The 20732-nt window shown below is 44.4% G+C and overlaps 1 protein-coding gene across 1 annotated transcript in view; it reads left to right on the top strand.

Moving 5' to 3' along the window:
- Positions 1–20732, top strand: part of nt5dc1 (5'-nucleotidase domain containing 1) — a 61486-nt gene that overhangs the window by 11431 nt on the left and 29323 nt on the right. The gene's annotated exons all lie outside the window — the stretch shown is intronic.

Raw genomic sequence — 20732 nt, 5'->3', positions numbered from 1 at the left:
TTGCTCTAGGCTGCTCACCTGCTCGGCCCCCTGGATGCAACAGAGAAACCAGAAAGGAGCCCACTTCTCATTTAAAACATCAGAGCAATCAGATAAATGATTAGGTGAGACGACTGGTGTGGTCCGGGGCTGCAGGGCAGTATCTATCAGAGGTGTTGTGTTGTTGTTTAGTGGGATCCAACAGAAGTACTGGAGACGTTAATGCTGACTCTGATGGAGAGGAGTGTACGCACTACAGTAAGGCTAGTCAGGGCCAGCGTTACCTACCCTGCTTCATGAGGTAACAACCTGCAGCATTAGTAATGCATGAGACGCTACCAGAAGCGTCAATGGCTCAGTGTTATATTCTTGTAAAAGGTGCTGTTTCACTGACATCACCCTCCCTCCACTAGTGGGAGCTACAGAGCTTCCGACAGTCCTGCACCAACCGCATGAAGCGACTTTAACCTGCAGCAGCCAACTGAATTGAGCTGTTGAAGACAATGGTTAAAAATCGAAATACACAGCACATTTATTTCAGGGACACTTTTTAAACTGCTGAATTGTTTTGAATGATTCCTGTTTTCTGTGAGTTTTACTTTTCAGAGTACTCTTTTTTTTTTTTGTCACCGTCATGAGTTTCCAAATGAAAAGATATTGACTTTACAATCCTTTCCACCTGTTGGTTTTAGAATAATCATAATGCTCATGCATTGCACTTTACATTTGTATATCTCAAAGTGCTAAAAACTCACTTGTTAGCTAAAAGCAACAATATTTAATACCTAAAGAACAACAATAAAAGTCAATAAGAGCCATGAAGCAGGGACGTTTTCAGTGTGATGACAGCACTGTCGTCTATCTGCAGGTAATCATTTCAAATAATTCATAGTTTCCTGTTTTCCCAGCTTCATCCACCCCGTTATCATCCAGCGTTAGGCCATCACGTCTGTCCTCCTGCTGTAATTACCACAGCCACTAGAGGTCACTGTAAACCTGCATGTGGGTCTTTTCTTTAACTTGAAAGACAAACTTTAAGCAGACTTTTACTTGTGCAAGGCCTGTTTCTTATCAAATGAGTGGCTCTGTGAGCGATTGTTTAGTATACAAGTAATGGCCATTTATCCAAAATTTAGATTTTTGAACAATTTAATGATGCTGAGATAAACATGAAATTCAGTCACAGTAGTATTATGTGGCATTATGGGCGCCCGGATCGTCCCCGGTCATAAATCTGCTCCATCGCTCCATCGGAGAGTCCTAATTTGCTGCTGTGTTGTATATCTTTGGTTTTATGAAGCTTTTTCTTCCCTCTGACCGTATCTTTTTCAACTGCCAACGACTCAGCAGCCGCAGATGAGCGCTGGGACGGCCGCGGGCATCTTTGGTAACCTCTGTGAATGAAATGACAGAGCAGCGGGGGTGGAGTCGCCCATTTAACAGCTTTCTGAGCTGCAGATATGCCTCTGCATCTCACCATGAAAGTGGCTGCGACCGCACTGAGGCATGCCTGCTTTTTTATTTCATTTGGATCTTTTTTTTTTTGTGTGTCAGAATTTAATGCCTCCCTATCTAAATCTGGGCCCTGTGAGGTTGAATGTAAACAGCTACTTAGATTCACATGCCGCTCTGGGCAGAATGCAGTCACACGGCAGGATAAACATGTCATTAGGAGGGGAGATGGACTGCATGGAGGAGCAGCTCTCCGACGTTGCGTGATCCCGGAGTCGCCCTCGCTGCGTTCGCGCGCCGTCCTGATGCCTGTGGGTGGCATTTTGGGAAGGGGCTGCTCTAACCATTGTTTTCACTTTGCCCCTCCACACACACACACACACACACACACACACACACACACACACACACACACACACACACACACACACACACACACACACACACACCAGCCTGCTGCCGCTCCCCTCCAGACGAGACCTAATGCTCCTCCACCGGTTCCAATTAACCCTCACCATGACAGTCGTCCTCCCAGCATGCTCTGCTTTCTACCGCATCGTTTGAACTTATTTCAGTTGAAAGATGCTGAAGAACGTCCGTCCACTTCTACCTGTTGCATCTCCATTTATGTTTTAACACTTCGTTGTGACTTTTCATTGTTTTGTTAAATGAAAATAGGAGTTTACTCCTCAATGTCTGAAAATACCTTAAACTGCAGGCAGTGAGGCATCAAGTCAGATTGAGGGCAGGAAGAATGTGTCTCTATTCTTGGTGGCACGGATTGAATGAGGTTCTGAAAATGTTCCTCAGGTTTTGCTCCGTATTGACATGATGCCAACTGACAGCTGCTGCAGATGTGTAGTCTGAACATCCATGAACGACGTTCCTTCATCTGCTAAAGGAGCTCTGTGGGACTATGAAGTAGATTATGAAGATCTCACAGTCCTGAGTCTGATTTCCTCAACAAGAAGTCACAATCCCTCATCATGTTGTGATCTGGACAGTCTGCACTGTCAAACGGCAACGTACAGTTTGTTTGTGTAAATAGGAACTCCTCTGTGTATATATATGGATTCAACACCTCAGTTCTTGTTGATGTGACGATGATGAAAGTCAACAGTGACAAAACTCCCCCGGTTAGAGATACTCATGTTACTACTTTTACGGCAGAATCTGAATGGAGCGATTGTAACAGTGAGAATTATAAACTTTGAGTCGTGTCTTCTCTAACTAAGTGTTCTCGTCTTGAATTGTCTTTTAGTTGATTTGCCAGGTAGTAGTGAAAGGGAAAGCTACAGCGAACAAGCTACTTCTGTGAGACAGTGAGAGTACACAGAAAGTACAACTGCAGCTCCTGACACTTTGTCATACACTTCATATAAAAAGAGATTTTGTGTTCAAACCTTTAAAGCTGTAATGTGATATTAATTTACCTCCACCTGGAGCTTTATGCTGCCACTACAGTTGGTTGGTTGGTTAGTTGGTTGGTTGGTTGGTTGGTTGGTTTGGTAAATGGGTTGGTTGGTTTGGTAAATGGGTTAGTAGGTTGGTTGATTTGTAAATGGGTTGGTTGATTGACTTGGTAAATGGGGGTTGGTTGATTCGTTGGTTTGTAAATAGGTTTGTTAGTTGTTTTGGTAAATGGGTTGGTTGGTTGGTTGTGTGGTTGGTTTGGTAATTGGGTTGGTTGGTTTGGTAAATGGGTTAGTAGGTTGGTTGGTTTGTAAATAGGTTGGTTGATTGACTTGGTAAATGGGGGTTGGTTGATTCGTTGGTTTGTAAATAGGTTGGTTAGTTGGTTTGGTAAATGGGTTGTGTGGTTGGTTTGGTAAATGGGTTGGTTGATTGACTTGGTAAATGGGGGTTGTTTGATTCGTTGGTTTGTAAATAGGTTGGTTGGTTTGGTAATTGGGTTGGTTGGTTGGTAGGCTGACTGGCTGGCTGGTTTGGTTAATGGGATGATAGGTTGGATTGTTTGCCTTGCCGGTTGGTTAACAGGATAATTCCAAACACTCTGGACACCTTGTAAGAAAAGCTGGCAGGTTAACAGATAATGGGATGAGGGAGAATTGAATACATTATTGTGAGATGGAGATTAGATATTCTGGATCGAGAAGTCAAATTTGGTGTTTAAATCTATAGTCAATTTCTAAATGGATTTTAGTGAAACGTGGTTGGACCACTGATTGTGTGTAGACGAAGAAAAGATTACACATTGAGGGCGATCAGGATGAGATATTTCAGTGTACATATGGGTAGGAGGGCAGCTGGAAGGGGCAATAGTTCAATCGTTTTCTATTTTCTCTCCTGGACCTTCATCTTCTACTGCTCCGTAGGGCTGCAGGACCATCAGGCCATAATGTTGTTGTTTATTGTGATTGCAATAAAAAACACTCAGGATTATTGTGTTATCCTCTAACTTCTACATCACAGTCTGCTTTCTCTACTCTCAGTTTTGACCTCTATATATCTATTCCAGTTTGTTGACTTTGCTGTTTTTAGTCACTTTTGTATTTAATTTTTGAGATTCTGTTTTGATCTAATGTTGATATAATGCAGTGAAATAAGGTCTGCAGAATCTGATGGACCTCATCAGATTCTGAATGAAAAACAATAGAAGTTAGTGTCGATGGTATATTTGCGTGAGACGGTGCAGCCGTACTGCCTGCATGCCGTCTGATGGGTTCTTGGCCTGCAGGATTATTTTGATCAACACTCCTTTTAGCCACTGTCCGCCGCGTTGGGTCCATGTTTTATTTCTAGAAGACACCTTGCTTAGTGTCGCACTGCTTCCCGTCTGTCTCGCCCTCATTGGGTCTCCCAGATTTGAGGATCTCTTGGAGGAAAAAAAAAAAAAAAGGAAAAGCAGTAATTGCACTGCAATGTGCCTAAGCTAGCGAGGAAGAGTGGAAACCAGCAGCTAAAGATAGTGTTCGAGCTGGGAAGTGATGGTGGCTCAGATTTAACGTTTTAATAAACCAGAAAGGCCACTAAGAGGCCCCTGGAGCTGGATAAAGGGAAGGCCTGAAGCTGGACCTCCTGGCTGAGTGTTGGCTGCAATTACAGGGATCCAAAGACAAAAACCATGACTGGAGGTTTGACCAACCTGAGGCCGACTGTAATTATAAATAGCAACAGAAAAAACCCTCCCCTGCATCCCTCTGGTGCTTTCTTCTATTCCATACTCACTGACAAAATCTTTCCCAAGTCGTTAAGAAATTATGGAAAGCTCGGTCTCATGTGAAAGAAGAATTACAGGCAGACACACTTAACTTCATGCTGACTGAATCAGATTTTGCTCTCATTTTGAGATTTATTTCAGGCGCAGGTAATGGCTTACCTTAAAGCCAATTATCTTAATGAAAGCCGAGTGAGAGTTATAATGACCTGCACTTTTCATTTCTACTGTGCCTCCCTCTCCAGAAGCAGCAGCGATTACAATGCTGCTGCTCCCGTCGTGGCTCAACAGTCCCATGTCAGGAAAGCCCACAAACACCAGCCGGACCAGGAGATTACATCGGTTTAAAGCTGCTTGTGTAGAGATCAAAGTGAAGTATATTTGTCACAAGTTCTTATCTTGTAATAAAAATCCTGTTTATATGCAGTAGAAGGAAAAACGTTTGTGAAACCTTTGGAATGTATTCTGCATTGACTGAGACCAAAACTGTGACCTGATCTCCATGGAAGTGGAGATAAACATAAAAATGAGTCGATGGAAGTTTGGCTGAGATCGCGGCGTTGAACCGGGGGCTGATGTGAACGCTGTAGTTTCCCTCGTCAGACAGTTGAAGCTCTGCCGGGTGGCTCGGGGATCAGACTTGAACGGCTCTTTCACAAATGTTTAATTGGATTGAGATGTGGGTTTTAACCTGGGAACATTGCTCTTGTTGTCGCTGATCCAGTTCTGCTCTCCGTCGTCTTCCTGTCAAATACACAAGACGCTCAGTGGTTGAGATTAGGAAAGCTCCTGGCAACTCATTTCTCTGTCGAGTGAATGGACTTACCGATCAACTCGTGCAAAGACAGGAAAACACTTAGAATTGTTGGGGTTTCTCTGTAACACTGCCCTGAAATGACTGCGTTGTATTTGGAGCTATACGAATAAAGTTGAGTTGAATTGAACTGAAATTAGCCTCAGTATCTTAAACTTTGTCTCTTAAATATCGTGTGTATTCAGATCTGTTTGAATCCTTTAACATCAATCTTCAACACCTCCATCAGATTGTAAAGTCTGAAGTTGGAGGCTCTTTGCTCTCTGCAGGACTCTGGAGGTTAGCATTTAGCATTTAGCATTGTCCCTGCAGTGAGTATTCAGACTCAACATCTTCCAGAGACTCCCTGAAGCCTTTAAATCTCCGATAAATGAAGTGAAGCAGATGTTTGAGCTCATTTTGGAGATTAGATGTGTTATCTTCTAAGTTCCACAGGCGGGCGCCTTTTCATGAAGCCATCGTTTTTGTCCGATCATTTACACGCCGCAGCGTTTTGGGAGGTTTTTTTTAAATAAAAAAACGAGTTCCAGAGTAGAGAAATTTGAAAACGTCGCTTCGGCTTTGTGGACAGACGAGACACACAATGGCTAACGTGATGGCCCCGCCTCTTGACCTATAACCCCGCCTCCCTCTCCGTGACGTCACTGAACAACAACAACATGGCGGGCGACCTGCTCCAGGTGGCGCTGGAGAAGCTTTAATAAGGCCACATGTTGGATTTGTCGATTTCTCTGTTTTTGTATGCTCCTTGTCTTCTCCTCTGTATTTGGTGTATTTCGCCACCTATAGGCCTGGAATATGTACTACATGATGTTGAGTCGTATCCATGGTGGATGCAGAGGTTTCTTGTGTGGATGGGGAAACTTCTCAAGAACGACGGGGAGAAAGAAGATGGTTTTGGCTGGTGTGGACCTTCAAGACCTTCAACGTGTCCGACGAGCCTGCGCGTGGCTAGCTAGCAGCTAACAGCAGCAGCGCGAGTTTACATGTTGTTTCTCTACCACTGCTTTTATTCCATTTGTTCCTTCAGTCGGGGCGGAGGGACTAACGGGTCTCAGTTCAGCTCTGGTCCACCAGTCTGGACTGTGTGAGCTTGAATGGGAGCAGATACATGACGGCATGTGAGCCAACGTCAAAGAAAGAACTTTTACAGTGTCATTAAAATGATTTAACCATTTATAGTTAGCTTTTACAACTTTGGTGGCTCCAATTACGTTTGTCGGAGTATTCTGAGATACATGGCACATTAATTCTGCGGTGTTTTACAGTTTTCTAATGAAAAGAGACACACTTGCTCAGTGAGGTGTTTCTTCCCTCTGCATCCCGTTGGACCATTGCAACACTGCAAGCAAGTTATTGTGTTTTCTACCAGCTCGTTTTTTGTTTTGGTTGGTTTTTTCCTGCTAATGGCCTCCGTTAAACCTCCGACATCTGTTCGTGTGGCTTCGACTCTGAGAACGCTGTTTCCCAAAAAGTTTGAACATCGTGTAAAAAGAAATACTTGAAGCCAAAATGCAGTGACGTGCAAAGTGTTTAAAGAACAGATTTAAAGACGCGTTTGGTGACGTGAGAAATGCTCTTGTGTTTTGAAATGTGTCCATTCACTCTGTTTTCTTTTTCATTCTTCATTGAAATGCTCATGAGGTTTTGGTTTGTCTCCAATGTCTTGATAGTGTGACCGGCCTGGACGGTCTGGACATCCGTAAAGCCGTTCTACTGAAGATGTCATTTGGTAGATGGAACATGTTGGATATCCTTTCTGGCTCCATAAAAAAAGTTTAACATTGCTGAACCTCAGGATGCTGCTGTAATGACCCTCTGGTCCTTGTAACAAACTTAAATTTATGAATGCACTTCATAACTGCTCACAGACGAGGGTCACAAAGGGCCCTCACAGGCACTGGTTTTTTTTTTTTTTGTGTGTTGACGGGCAGCATTTTTAATAGTTTTAATAGTGTTAATATGTTTATTGTGCTCAGTTTGAAAGGTCGCTCCCAGGTACAGGTTCTCAAGTTTTCACAAACAGTTGTTTTGTTTTATTCAAAGGCATTAGTTTCATTGTAGAAGTGGTTACCGATACTGTTTTTTTAAGGCGTCATCACCTGGAAATCACGTTTTTCCTTGTTCAAACTTGAATATTGGAGTTGGATCTCAGTTGAAACTTGCCTGATATCATAAACCCACTTCTTTTGTTAGATTAATCAACAACAACAATGTTCTGCAACTCTTCAAGTCTGTGTTTTACACTTTGCGCCTGAAAGTTTCACTAATTTGGACGATACCCGGCGGAGACGCGTCAACCTGCGTCTGGAAAGAGTCCAGCTGTCCGGGACTCGCTGCAGGTCGATCATAAGTCTCACTGCTTGATGAGTATTATGTTTTATTGTAGATGAGACGCTGAGATTATGGTAAACAGACCGCAGCTAACTGCTGATCGAGCTAGCGCTAACCACTAGCGTTAGCCGCTAATGGGACTGTCTGTTAGCAAAGGACTGCTGTGCTATCGCTATGCTATCCATGATTGACAGTTCCTGCAGCCAATCAGCGCACGCTGAACATCAGTACCAGTCAAAATCTCACGTCGACTCTCGCGAGAGGAAGGTCCGGTATGAAAAAGTGTCAGAACGAGCTTAGCTTGAATTTTCTTCTGAATAAATTTTAAGAATTGATTTTAAGTTAATTTAAGGGACGCTTGATATGAGAGAATATCAGGTGATGACTCCTTCAAAAGTGTTTATTGACGATAGTTTCCAAACAGACGTTGATGTTTAAACGTGGTCACCAACTGTGGTTTGATTGTTTTTTATCCACGGTGGTTTTTGAAAGGGTTCCAGGACCGTGGTTTTGAGGAGTGTCCATTGAAAGTGTTTTTCATATTGTTTTTTGAAGTGTTTTGAGTTCATGAGTGTGCGAAGCCCTTCAGTTATTGAACGTCTGCCTCTTTTTATACTAAACTATATCACTGACCTGCTGAATGACCTTGTTGTTTGAGTCGGTGTGAAGTTTGAATGTTGCGGTTGAATTCTGGTTTCAGTGCGTCTCCCTTGGTGTCGGGGGTTTCTGGGGACGCTGCTCTGCAGTGTTTGCGCTCGCTGCGTTTGCTGCAGGCCTCCAGCTGTCGCTCTGAGGCTCTTGTGGCGTCCGATCCATCAGAAGTGCAAAGTTGTCGTGGCATGTTTCGCCTCTGTGTCCTTTTCCCAGCATCCCCTGCGCTCGTGGAAAAGCTGCTCACGGCTGGTGGAAGTGGTGTTCGCGGTGGGAAAAGGTGTCGGAGGCCAAACCCAACGTCTTAAACAGCTCCAGCGCTATTATCCATATGTTTGTGTGGAAGGAGCACCGGTGTTTACCAAATTACGCAGGGCTCAATATAATGAGGGAGCGAAGAGACAGAAATGGAAAGGCTGCTAGCTCCAGCAAACAATATCAGCAAACATGTTTAAGAGTCATTTCCACCTTCTTTCTTTTTTTAAATACGGATTTTGAGACGCTGAGGTGGAAAAATATACTGAGTTTGAAAGTTAAAATCACGCTGACCCTCAACGAGCAGACAGACATTAAACATGTTTTTCAGCTCCTTTTACCGGAGAAACGTTTCTGTGATTTTGATGAACCAATGAACGATTACCTTTCCATGAGACCGATGCTCCAGTTTGTTTAAATGAAAGAACCCTGCAGCTATCGCTTTAAGAAAAAGAGTTCCTCAACCCAGAGCCACACTCTTGGAGACTCACAGACTCTTCAGTCTTGACCGATGAAATTAAACTACACTTGGACGTCTTAAAATAGATTTTAAACTTGATTTGCAGTCAATAAACTATGTGGCCATAGACCGAACTAGAACTCCTCAAGCTGAGCTTTATTCCTGACTGGGACTCTTAAAAATTTACTTTTTACCTTTTTTTTTAACTACATTTAGATTCTTAAAACCAGACTTGCATCATTTTAGAGACTTCCAGATTCTTTCTAATGGATTTTAACTATCTAAGTTACAGCAGAATTTTTAAATTGTCAAAAAGAAAAAAAAAGATGCAGGTTCTTTAAACATGACACATATAAAGCTGGATTCATCAGGTCACACCCGGATTTTCTAAAACAGACTAAAACTACATCACATGAGGGGGTCAACAAGCTGTAACTAAGAGCCTTTCTCATGAAAAACTGCTTAAAGATAACCATCAGTCTCATTGCCCTTCCCTCGTATGCAGTTACCCTCGTTGTACAATGGTAATATCGCGATGGAATAAAGGGAAATGTAGAAATCAACCAAAGTAAACTGTTTCCAGCAGCCAGTCTGTATGGGGAGTGTTACATAATCCTCATTACATCAATACATCCTGAACGTGAAGGAACGTATCAGTATAGTTCAGTGGAAGGTGGTTCTGTGTCTTTTTCCCCTGATGTTTCACAGATTGCTTCTATAAAAGACTGCAGACCTCCTTTCTAAACCCAGAAATCACATTGCATGTTAAAAATAAAGGCAACAGATAGTTTCCGAGCTATGAAAGTCTTTTCTTGTCTTTCGTCCAGAATTTTCATCTCACTTACTTAAAATGTTCTGCTTAGAGAAGTTTCCTCAAGAACCTGAACTCTTCACCTGGCCCCTGTTTATTCACCACCACTGGCCCTGGTAGCTGCTGCTGTGTGAAGCCAGGGCTTATCACCCCTGGTGGCCTGCTTCCTAAACACACTGGAATCTGAGCGGACTTCCCTCTGCAAGCTCAGGTCTGCAGTTGTTTTCATGGGTTTTGGCTTTTATTTTAGATGTTGGGCTGGGAAGAATCCCTGAGAACCACTCTTACTGCGGTGGCAAAAGGAAGTTCAGAAGCTCGTTGCTCCTTAAAGGAACCGGCATCATGAATAAGGAGCCACGAATAGCGTTTATCTCATGAGCAGTTTAAATATCTCTGGTTTGATTTCCACCACAGCTGATGATTAGATACTGCAAACGCACGTGAATGTGGATGCAGTGAAGCCATTCTGCTCATTATGGAGGCTTAAATTGGACTGAGTCGTTCCTACTGCAGGGAGGTTAGCCTCTTCGTACTCGCCGTTTGTTTCTTTTGGGCAGCGTCAGAATTCACATGCGTCAGATTTCAATCTCACTCGTTAGCATTGCTGTGAAATGTTTCAAATCATTCCCCCGCTGCCTCGGTCGAAGTGAGGAAGACATTAAAGTACGTGTTGTTTACAGGAGAGCTTGAGAAAGAACAGAGAGGCTGTGGTGCAATAAAGCGCCACAGCCTCTATGAGACATGTAAACACAGTCTGAAGGCCTCCACACATCCCAAAATGATCCCAGGAGTTATTGTAGGACGGCTTTATTGCTTTAAATCGTCCACCATTGACAGCAACAGCAAGTGGTGAGATTCAGTTTATTGTGAGTAAATCGGCGGTCGTCTGCTTTGTTGGTGGGAACTGCTGGAAACAGCCGAGAGGCAGAGTGAAGCACCTTCAAAGAAGAGCTCTGGTGCTGAGACCTGAAATCCGAAGGTTTTGGTGTGGCGTTCACAGGCGGCGATGTCTGAGCACGTCTCAAAGCCACACTGGAGGCGGGGCCAAACAGCCTGCCATCATTGTGGCTCCAACAGCCAGCCTCTCCGACCTCCCGCCACAGCCTCACGGGGTTTTATACGTGTCTTTGCAGCCTTTATGCAGCGACTTTCCGACACGGTAATGAGTGCGCTCTATTGCAGGTTGTACTCTTGGTTGCCAGTTGGCGCCCTAATTGTTAGTGTAGCGAGGCCTTAAGGTCTCTCTGGCTCCAGCCTGATGAAGAAATCTTGCTTTGTAAGATGTTTGTATTGACTCACTTACATTGTATGGTTGAGTTAATTTAAGTAATTTTTCCATCCGTCCTCACGTCGTCTCTACCTGCTTTACCCAGATGTGTGTGAGCAGCTGCAGACCTTCCCAGCTAATTCATACTAGACGCTTTCGTCCAAAACTGTCTCCGAGAACTTGATATGCAGAGCCAGCAGTTTCTCAAATATGCACACACGGGTTAAGGTTCGATTCCTATCTGTCCACTTGTCAAAGTGTCCTTGAGCAAGAACCTCAAACTGCTCCTGATGGACGGACTGAGCTTCTTGCACGGTGTGTGTGTGTGTGTGTGTGTGTGTGTGTGTGTGTGTGTGTGTGTGTGTGTGTGTGTGTGTGTGTGTGTGTGTGTGTGTGTGTGTGTGTGTCACCTGTGAGTCACGCAGAGTGACTGCAGCAGCAGCAGCAGCATCACACCCCCCATGTCTCCCACCAACATCCGCACCTCCGTCAGCTGTGCTGCAGCGCGGAGCGGGATGAGGTGAGGGGGATGTGCGGGGAATGTGAGGGGGATGTAAGGGGGGATGTGAGGGGGATGTAAGGGGGGTGGATGTAAGGGACTCACCCTGCAGGTCTCCTTCAGATGGTAGCGGCACATACGTTGGAATAAACAAAGCTTGTTTGAAGATTTATAGATGTTTCTGTGTAGAGTTTGCATATTCTCTCCGTGTGTGTGTGTGTGTGTGTGTGTGTGTGTGTGTGTGTGTGTGTGTGTGTGTGTGTGTGTGTGTGTGTGTGTGTGTGTGTGTGTGTGTGTGTGTGTGTGTGTGTGTGTGTGTGTGATTCACAGTGTAAAGTGCTTTGGGACTTGTGGAAAATCGCTATATAAGTGAAATCCATTTAGCATTGTGGAGTACCCAGGGAAGGAACGCAGAGCGCCAAGGAGAGCAATCGTAACACACAAACAACCAATATGGCAACAGCATGATCATCCTGTCTCACTCACAATGTTCATGTTCCAAGGTAACTCGGGCCTTTAATCATTTCAATGAAATCATGACCGAAGGTTTGAGAAAGATTTCCTACATTAAGCGACAGTTTGTCCCCACACTCCAGCACAGAGCCATCTTCAGTGCTGGGACTCAGCGGCTCGGCAGCCTTGTTGTTTTGTTTTGGCGGGATTACATCCCACAGGAAACGTTTGTTTCCTTTAAGAAAGTGTTTGGAGTCGATTCCTGCTCCTCGCTCAGCAGAGCGTCAGTGTGCAGAGAAGCTAAGCAAACATTAGCAGCTAACGGGTGTGAGGATGAAACCGATGAAGTGAATTCATGATTCAATGATTCACCAGAGTCTCCTAACTTCTGCTACAAGGGGGGGGGGGGGGGGGGCTACAGGAGTGTAATGACCAGTGGCGAGGTGACCTCAGCCAACCCTCCTCTACACTGTCATTACTGGAGCTCATTAAAGCTGCTTTCGCTCAGAGAGGGAATCAAAACAAATGTTTTGGCGCTTGTCTTTGGCTGTGTGGACGACAACACAGCAGCATGTGACGACCACTGGTTTTCACTTTAAACGCCACCACGTTTGGCCTTGCGTGAATTCTATCTGCCATTTGCTGACATGGAATCCAGCTTTTCACCTTGAAGTTGGATAACGTTTGGGTGGATGCCTAATTTTCTGAGTGAAGTCTCGCTGAAGGGACTGGTTTTATGGTGATCCAGCAAATCCAAAATAGGACCGCTTTAAAGTCAGCAGTTTCATCTCAAGCATGGTATTAAGCTTCAAAAATACCAAAATGCTCTCATCAAGTCCACCACGTCTCCGACCACTGCGTCACCTCAGCGTCCGCGGCGGAATCCACCGGCTGGATTGGTCGAGCTCGGAGTGATTGTCGTTAGCCTGATCGGCTGGCTGCTCTCCCACAGAGCCCCGGTTTGATTCCTACCAAACTCTCCGCCCAGATCTGTGTGTCGGCAGCTGGCTTCTCTTCACACAACTCACCAATCGGCAATCAGCACTCTCGTATACCTGAAAGTCTGTTATTTACCTGAAAGTCTGTTATTATAATCCGCTCACTGCTTTATTGGGAGTGTCGGTGGGGAGCCGTGGTTCTGTCCCGTCGATGTTTTCCAGACATCAAACGCCGCTTGTTGACTCAAATGACCTCGCCAAGAGGTGTGCATGTACATGTGTCGCTTGTATGTTGACATAGAAACCGTATCTACGGTTTTAACTGCTTCATAAAAACTGAAGTTAGACGCTGAGGTCACCACCACCACAAGCCTGAACCGAAATTAAGCTGCGAAGCGCCGAGTTGAGTTGACGTGTTTTGTTTGCGTTATAATTTTTGCCTTTGAAAGTTGAGGAGCCTCTGATAGCAGGAACACGTGTGTCAGTGACATGACCCAGTGTCACGCGCTCTTCATGTCAGGTCTTCACTGCAGAGGAACCGTGGTCACTGCCTCGGTAATGAGAAGAAGCTCAATGGAACACCGAAGCGAGCGGCTGGAGGAAATGTAGTCGTCGTGTTTGAGGACTTTTGGTCTGATCATATTTCAAAAAACTGAAATTGGCTAAATTGATCTGGACCTTTCAAAACATTCTAGATAGTTATTTTCCATTCCCACTTCAGTTCATGTTAATTCAGGCAGTTTCATCACATTTGTTTTGGTTTATTAATTTTTGCAGTGTACGTATCGGACTATATATTTCATGTCAACATATTTGACCAATCAGATTAGTCCGACTGCACTAGACCAATGATTTAAACATTAAACCTGGAGACAACACGACAACGGCACTGCTGGTGAAAACTCCAGACACGGCATCAGACAAAGATTTAAGATTCTACACTGTTTGTTTGAACATGAAGCGAGATCTAGTTTTAATGGAACCTGACCCGACCCGTTTGATTCTATCGTTTTATTTGTGTTATAACAGCGGGTTAGTGCGTTGATGTTTGAAGTGTGCAGCTGAAGCGTTGCACACGTATAAGATTTGAAGTGGTGGGACGTTGTACCGTTGAGCTGACGCTCTGTGCTTCATTAACAAGCATCACAACCCTGAATCACTTCAACCAGACCGGACCAAAAGTCTTGTCTTGGCTGAGTCCAAGGTTTTTCTGTTTGTTGTGATTTGTGAAGCCGACGTCACTCCATTGTTGAGAGCAAACACTCAGTTTACTGTATGTTGGTTTACAGTGTACGGTTTTCAGGAAAAACACCATCCACCCCTCCTGTCTCTGAGGACGGAGCCACATCTAAACACCACGGATCCTCCACTCACATCTAAGTGGCGGTTCTCCTCTGTGTGCTCGAGAGGCGGCACGTTTCCACCTATGAAACCATCCCTTTGGTATCGGAGTCCCTTTGTCCTGCCGGTGCGGCTTCGCAGCACATGTATACATCCCGTCTACGCCGTGAGCTCACCCATCAGGGTGGGGACGCACACTGTTATGTCTGACTTTGCTAAACGATGTCGTAGCGACGCCTGCGATTTCAATCTGACCCCCGTTTGATCTCAGATAACCTCGGGACATGTTAACAGTTGCGGTTGGTTTTCCCTGGAGGGCGATTGGAACCGATCCGTCACAAACAAGAATAAACTGACGTGCTGTGATCACATGTGTGGCTGGATGCTCCAGATAGATCTGTACGTTCCGGGGCTTTAGATGTGAGGAGCTTTCTGGTCGCCGCGCTGGAAGGAAATGTAATTATCGCCTTGTTCCTGTGGGAGCTATAGGGAGATAAACCTAAAGAGACTTTTACTGTTCTGATCAGACTTCTCTCACAGTCATCATCATAAACGGAGAATAAAGCAGCAGCGCTTGGATCCTGATGAAAGTTCGTCCACCACAGGCTTCGTTTAAAGCCTTTTGAGAGTCGGCCTAATAAACTTTTAACTGCCTCGTGAACGACACAGTGAATGTATGTGTTGACTATAACGTCTGCAGAGTAACACTGGGCCTCAAATCATCTGTTCGAGAAGTTTCTTCGTCTTCGCTGCCGAGTCAGAAGAGCTGAAGTGAATCAGGTTGGTAATCTAGAAACGGCCAGGACGTTAAGTGGTTAATGATCGATGGTTTTCCTCCGGACGGCTTCACGTTGAGTCCAGCAGCAGAAAGAATGAGGGTCAGGGTGGCTGAGCCTTGGCCACATATTTCCCTTTTCATTTTCCAGAAAATAATCACGATAAAATGTATAATTGAAGGATGAAATATATTAATTGCCAATAATTACTTTACTACAACACCTCAACACCTCACCGTCATAAAAACTGAATGCATGTTGGTTATATTGGAGACAAACCAAATAGATAAAATAAGCTAAAAGGAAAAAATTATTTTACCTGTAACTTAAATGAGTGAATCTTCTAAATATTCTCAATAGGGATGTCCTGATCACACTTTTTTGCCCCGATACCGATCCGATTTTTCAGAATTGAGTATCGGCCGATACCGATACTTTCCCGATCCGATACTCACATTGCTATTGCAAAGATACTCAATAGTCTATTTTTGGAGCAACTAAGATGTCTGAAGCTAAAAGCACTATTGGCAGAAGCTTTGTTTAGCTAGAACTTATTGTAAAACTCACTTATTGAATCAAAATTCTTCTCAGAATGACTTAAACATAAATACTCTTAGGCTCCAATGTAACTTCTTTGTGTATTAAATTTAAGTTTACCTTAAAGCAGTATGAGAGGTTTGACCTGAATTGTCACAAAACATTTACATTTCAATGTGAATTATAAACACTTAATTCCACATCAAAGTGGTAAAACCTGTTTGACAAAAGTAGTCTGAACATAGTACTCTCAAGAACTTATTCAGAATATCCCAGTCTCCTTTCAAACCAGCGTAACCTTCTGGGTTATTTTTTTCACCATATCGCTCCCCATTTTAAAATCCTTTATTTTAAAGTCAAGAGTTTGCTGCTTTGGTGCGGCTTTTTCTTTAGTTGTTGTTGTAAACTGAGGGTACATCCACACAACGAAAAAACAGTCTTTTTCCTCCCTGGCCTCCCAAAAAACTTCCGTCCACACCTCACTATGAACACGGCTCAACACGAGGCTTCAGGGCATGTAGTACACATGCCAGGCCTTTAGGGGTGCTGTGACTCACCAAACACAACAAAAACGCGGTAGAAGAAAGACCATATAGAAATTTAGAAGTAGACTCTTGCACATAAACACATAAACGAGTATATATATATAACTCTAGTTTTATAGGTCTATGGCCCCGCTCCGCCTGCTTCTAGCTTCTGCAGCTCGATCTGAGCTTCTAGTCCGTGATTGTTGTGGTTATTAGGGGACGTTGTGGACCGCGGTTTTTTTTTTTTTTTTTTTTAGACCGGCGGGGTGATCGGCTGGATTTGCCGATTCCCGATCACTCACAAATCACCAATATCGGCCCCGATACGATATCTACCGATCTGATCGGGACATCCCTAATTCTCAATATATTACACATAAACTGAAATATATCGGACCTTTGTCAGAAATTGATGAACACATTTGTGAATTTTCATATATCCGAGCACATTTCGAGAACCGGATTCTCAAATTGTTTTCCACCAGAAAGAACCAGGTTCTAGTTCTGCTCCAGGACCAGGTTTAGCGCCATTTCTTTGTCTTTCCACCACCAAAGCCCCGGCCTATCAGGGGCTAAACTGGTGCTAAGCTGGCCTCACATCGTTGCTGGACCAGAGCAGGACCAGAGTGGGACCTGACACATCATCAGGTGGGGGCGGAGTCATCGCTGGAGATATCACTACCTCCAAGGCAGAAGAAACGCTGAATCGACTTTCTGAAATCTACAGCAAACACGGAGCCCTGGAGTGGTTATAGAGAAAAAAATATTTACGCGTGGGAACGATATAAGTCGTTCCCTCAAGTTAACAAGGCGAGGGAACGAGATAATTTAATGGGTGATGGCGGAGCCGTGGCTCTAATTGGACTGTTGTGGTGCAGAGCTCCTGCTGTCACACTAAGTCAGCTGGTCGGATCGAGAATCTAGAAGCAGTTTTCCATTGTGTTTTTTTCAGGCTTTTCATGGTGACATCATTGTAACTAACTTCACTTCCAGGCCTTGTATGGCGTTATGACTGCAGGCTGAGGTCTGCATGAGGCAGCAGGGGGCGCTGCGCTATGAGACGCTCCACTGTTTTCTACCCACGGCTTTTGGTTCATCAGGAACTACCAAACAAACTACAAACTACTGTAAATGAAAGCTTGGATTTTTTTCACTATGACATGCCCAAATGTTGAAAAATGAGCCCTAAGCTCATTCACGTTATTATTATTATTATTATTATTATTATTATTATTATTATTATTATTATTATTATTATTATTATTATTATTATTATTATTATCTTGACTAAAACAAGATGGACGTGAAAAAACACCAGTAGAGATACGAAGAGACTCAATGTTTTCTGGCTCTTTGGTCTGCATCCGAGGTTCAGGTCAGACTAGATGGAGAGACCCGGACCAAACCACTGTTACAGTCCGTCTTCTCGTTCTTGTATGAGCGCTGTCAGCGCTACGATGGTGAAATCAGTGACAATGTTTTGGAGTGACGCAATGTCGTGGCTCTCACTGGCTCCGTGACAATGGAAACACAACCGCTTCTCTGGGAGCTGCTCATTTTACAACTGAACTAGAATCTGAACTAGCACCTGGCTCTTTTTGGTGGAAAAGCCCCGATCTGAACAGCAGCGTCCAGCTCCTGCTGAAGCTCCGCCCCTCCTGTTACTGGGAGGAGCTTCTGTATTCAACGGGAGGATTCAATCAGCAGCCGGCTGCGTTGTAGCTCCTCCTTATGGAACCTGCACCGATGTGCTCACTACCTCAACGGAAGGGTTACGAAAAACGGTAGCGGTTTGGTATAGTACTTTTGATACTACCCACAACTTTTGTCATTGGAAACACGAAAACCTGTAGTGTACCGTACAATACCAGAACATACTGCACAGTGGAAAAGAGGCTTATTTGACTATAAGACTGTTTCCAAATAGACTTCAAGATGTTGAAGTGTAATCTCTTTGGCGTCTCCAGTATTATTGGTGTATTCCAGTACTGGAACTTGTGATCCTGCTTTGACTCTTTTCAGTTCATAGCTGGCTGAACAAAAACCCTACTGCACATTGAACTGAGGTGGAAACTCTAAAATCCTGATTGTGTATAGTGTGTTTCCTTCCTGTTTTCCTCCGACCATGTATCCCGCAGTGGTGTGCTACGTCACACTCGGTCGTGGTCACTGTGGCTGTGGACGGATTATATGCTGTACATCGGGACTGCATGCGTGGCCGTCTGTTGGGCTTTTTCGAACGAACAATCAGAAAAGAGTTACGACTGGACCCGAGATACCGAACGGCTCAGACGTGACGTGCTTGTTGAAAACCTCCCATAAATCAAATGCGGCAGTTTGAGTGAAGTCGACTGAAGACTTCACTGGGAGTCTCTTGTCTACAGGTGATTCCCTGCATGTCTCCAGAGGCCTGACCGTAAGCTGTTATCTATGGAAATTGCACCTTTAGATGAGAGGATCAATTATCACTGAAAGGCCCATAAACCCTGGGTGATTAAAAGAAACCTGAGCAGACTTGCTTTGGGTTCTACATATTTTGCTTTCCCTGCTGTCTTTGCTGCTCTTTGAACAGTCAGCAAAATGCAGCTGGGGTGAAATACTTCATTTGACGTGAGCCAGTGTGGGTTTTCCTCTCTGCCCCTGAGCCCTGGAGGTAGATCGTGGAGCCATGCTTTATACTTTAGGATAAGTTCCTCCTGCGATCAGGCCTGAAGGAAGAATCCTCACAGTTTTCTTAACATAGCTGGGGCTAAATATAGCTCTGGTGTGCAGTAATGACAGATTGCCTGGGCCGGAGGGGAGAATGACTGTGCGACTGGCGTCACTGTCCCCACAACGAGTGTTGAAAAACCACGATCCCTCTTTTCTTTTTTTTTCCCCCTGATTGCCATTGTTTTTTGACTCTCCTCTTCAGAAGTGTGGCTTCACAAGCCAGGAAGGCTTTGAGAAAGAAACTTTAGAGGGACTCTAACTGTCTCAAGAAGGTTTTGTCTGTCGCTTCTCAATGTTTGATGCATCTTAATGAAATACTCAGCCCAGAGACAGCGAGCCCGTCTTCGTACTTTGGTATGGTTATACTCTCCTTGTAAGGTCCAGATCATTGGGCCAATCAGAGATGTTCCTGACGACTTTTTCTCCTGTCCAATGAAACTTGTCGACTGAGACGGAACCCACTCAGAAAACAGTCACAGCCTCGACACATTCTACCGACTTCCTGAATCTTTAACTTTCAACAGAGTGAAGTATAAAGATTTCTGATAGGGTTATCCCACAGTGTGTCTGGACGTGTCCACACAACAACGACGTTTCATGTAACTGCATCGTTTTTGTCCGATCACCCACACGGCGCCGCGCTTTAGAAAAACTGAGTTGTTTTAAAAACACTAAGTTGTTTTAAAAACAGGTTCCAGAGTGGAGAAATTTGAAAACGCCGCCTCAGCTTTGACGTGTGGACGTGTTTTTTTATTTTATTTTGATACAGGCAGTTGGGGTTGGTGGTGTGTGTGTGTGTGTGTGTGTGTGTGTGTGTGTGTGTGTGTGTGTGTGTGTGTGTGTGTGTGTGTGTGTGTGTGTGTGTGTGTGTGTGTGTTTATTGTTAATGTATGTGAAGCACATTTTGCTACAACCTTTGTATAAAAAGTGCCGTATAAATAAAGTTTGATTTGATTTGTTAAGACAGACATTAGCTGAAAACGATGATGTCATTGCCCTGCCTCTCGACCCGATGGCCCCGCCTCCCTCCCCGCAGGTGGAGCTGCTGATGCTCGTCGCTTTATGATGTTAGATTTGTCTATTTTTCCATTTTGCTGTATATCTGTGGCAGCGTTACAGTGACACCTGTAGGCCTGGCATATGTACTACATCATTTTGAGTCGTTTTCATGCCTTGGTGGACGGGAATCTTTTTATGAACCACTGGGGAGAAAAGAGGTCGTTTTGGCTCGTGTGGACGAGCCTCCTGGTTAAAACGAAGTGAAGTCAGAGTGGAGCCAGCAGAAGCAGCCGCCTGTCTGCTCATGTTAATATGGATCTGCTTGAGTTGAACGTGCTTGTGCATCACTCCAGATGAGTGGTTTTGAGTGGACAAGTTGCTCTAGTTTTTTGTGAAACTTCTTCTGCTGTCCATTGGGCTGTTTTAAATTTGCAGTTTGTGGATCGCTGTCACAGAGAAGGCGACCGCTGTCTGACGGCGCTGCAGCCTCCACTCACACCACGGGGCAATTATTATGTTATCAAGCTCCAATTTAAACAACGGGCCGGGCGTTTCACGATCCAACACAAAACACTGCCATGCGAGGCACTCGCAGTCTTTTTTGAGCAGTTCTGGTTTCAGAAGTCGTACTATGAGACTGAAGTTTCGAATCACCTTCCAATGTGTCATTGCGTCGTGGTCCAACCAGCAGAATGAGATCTCATTCTAGTTTGTCAGTAGGGCTGCCACAAACGATTATTTTGATAGTC

Source organism: Lipophrys pholis (assembly GCF_963383615.2).
Source record: "Lipophrys pholis genome assembly, chromosome: 21".
In the NCBI taxonomy this organism is placed as follows: domain Eukaryota; kingdom Metazoa; phylum Chordata; class Actinopteri; order Blenniiformes; family Blenniidae; genus Lipophrys; species Lipophrys pholis.
The sequence above is the reverse complement of the archived record's forward strand: the minus strand, read 5'-3'. Positions and strand labels throughout refer to the sequence as shown.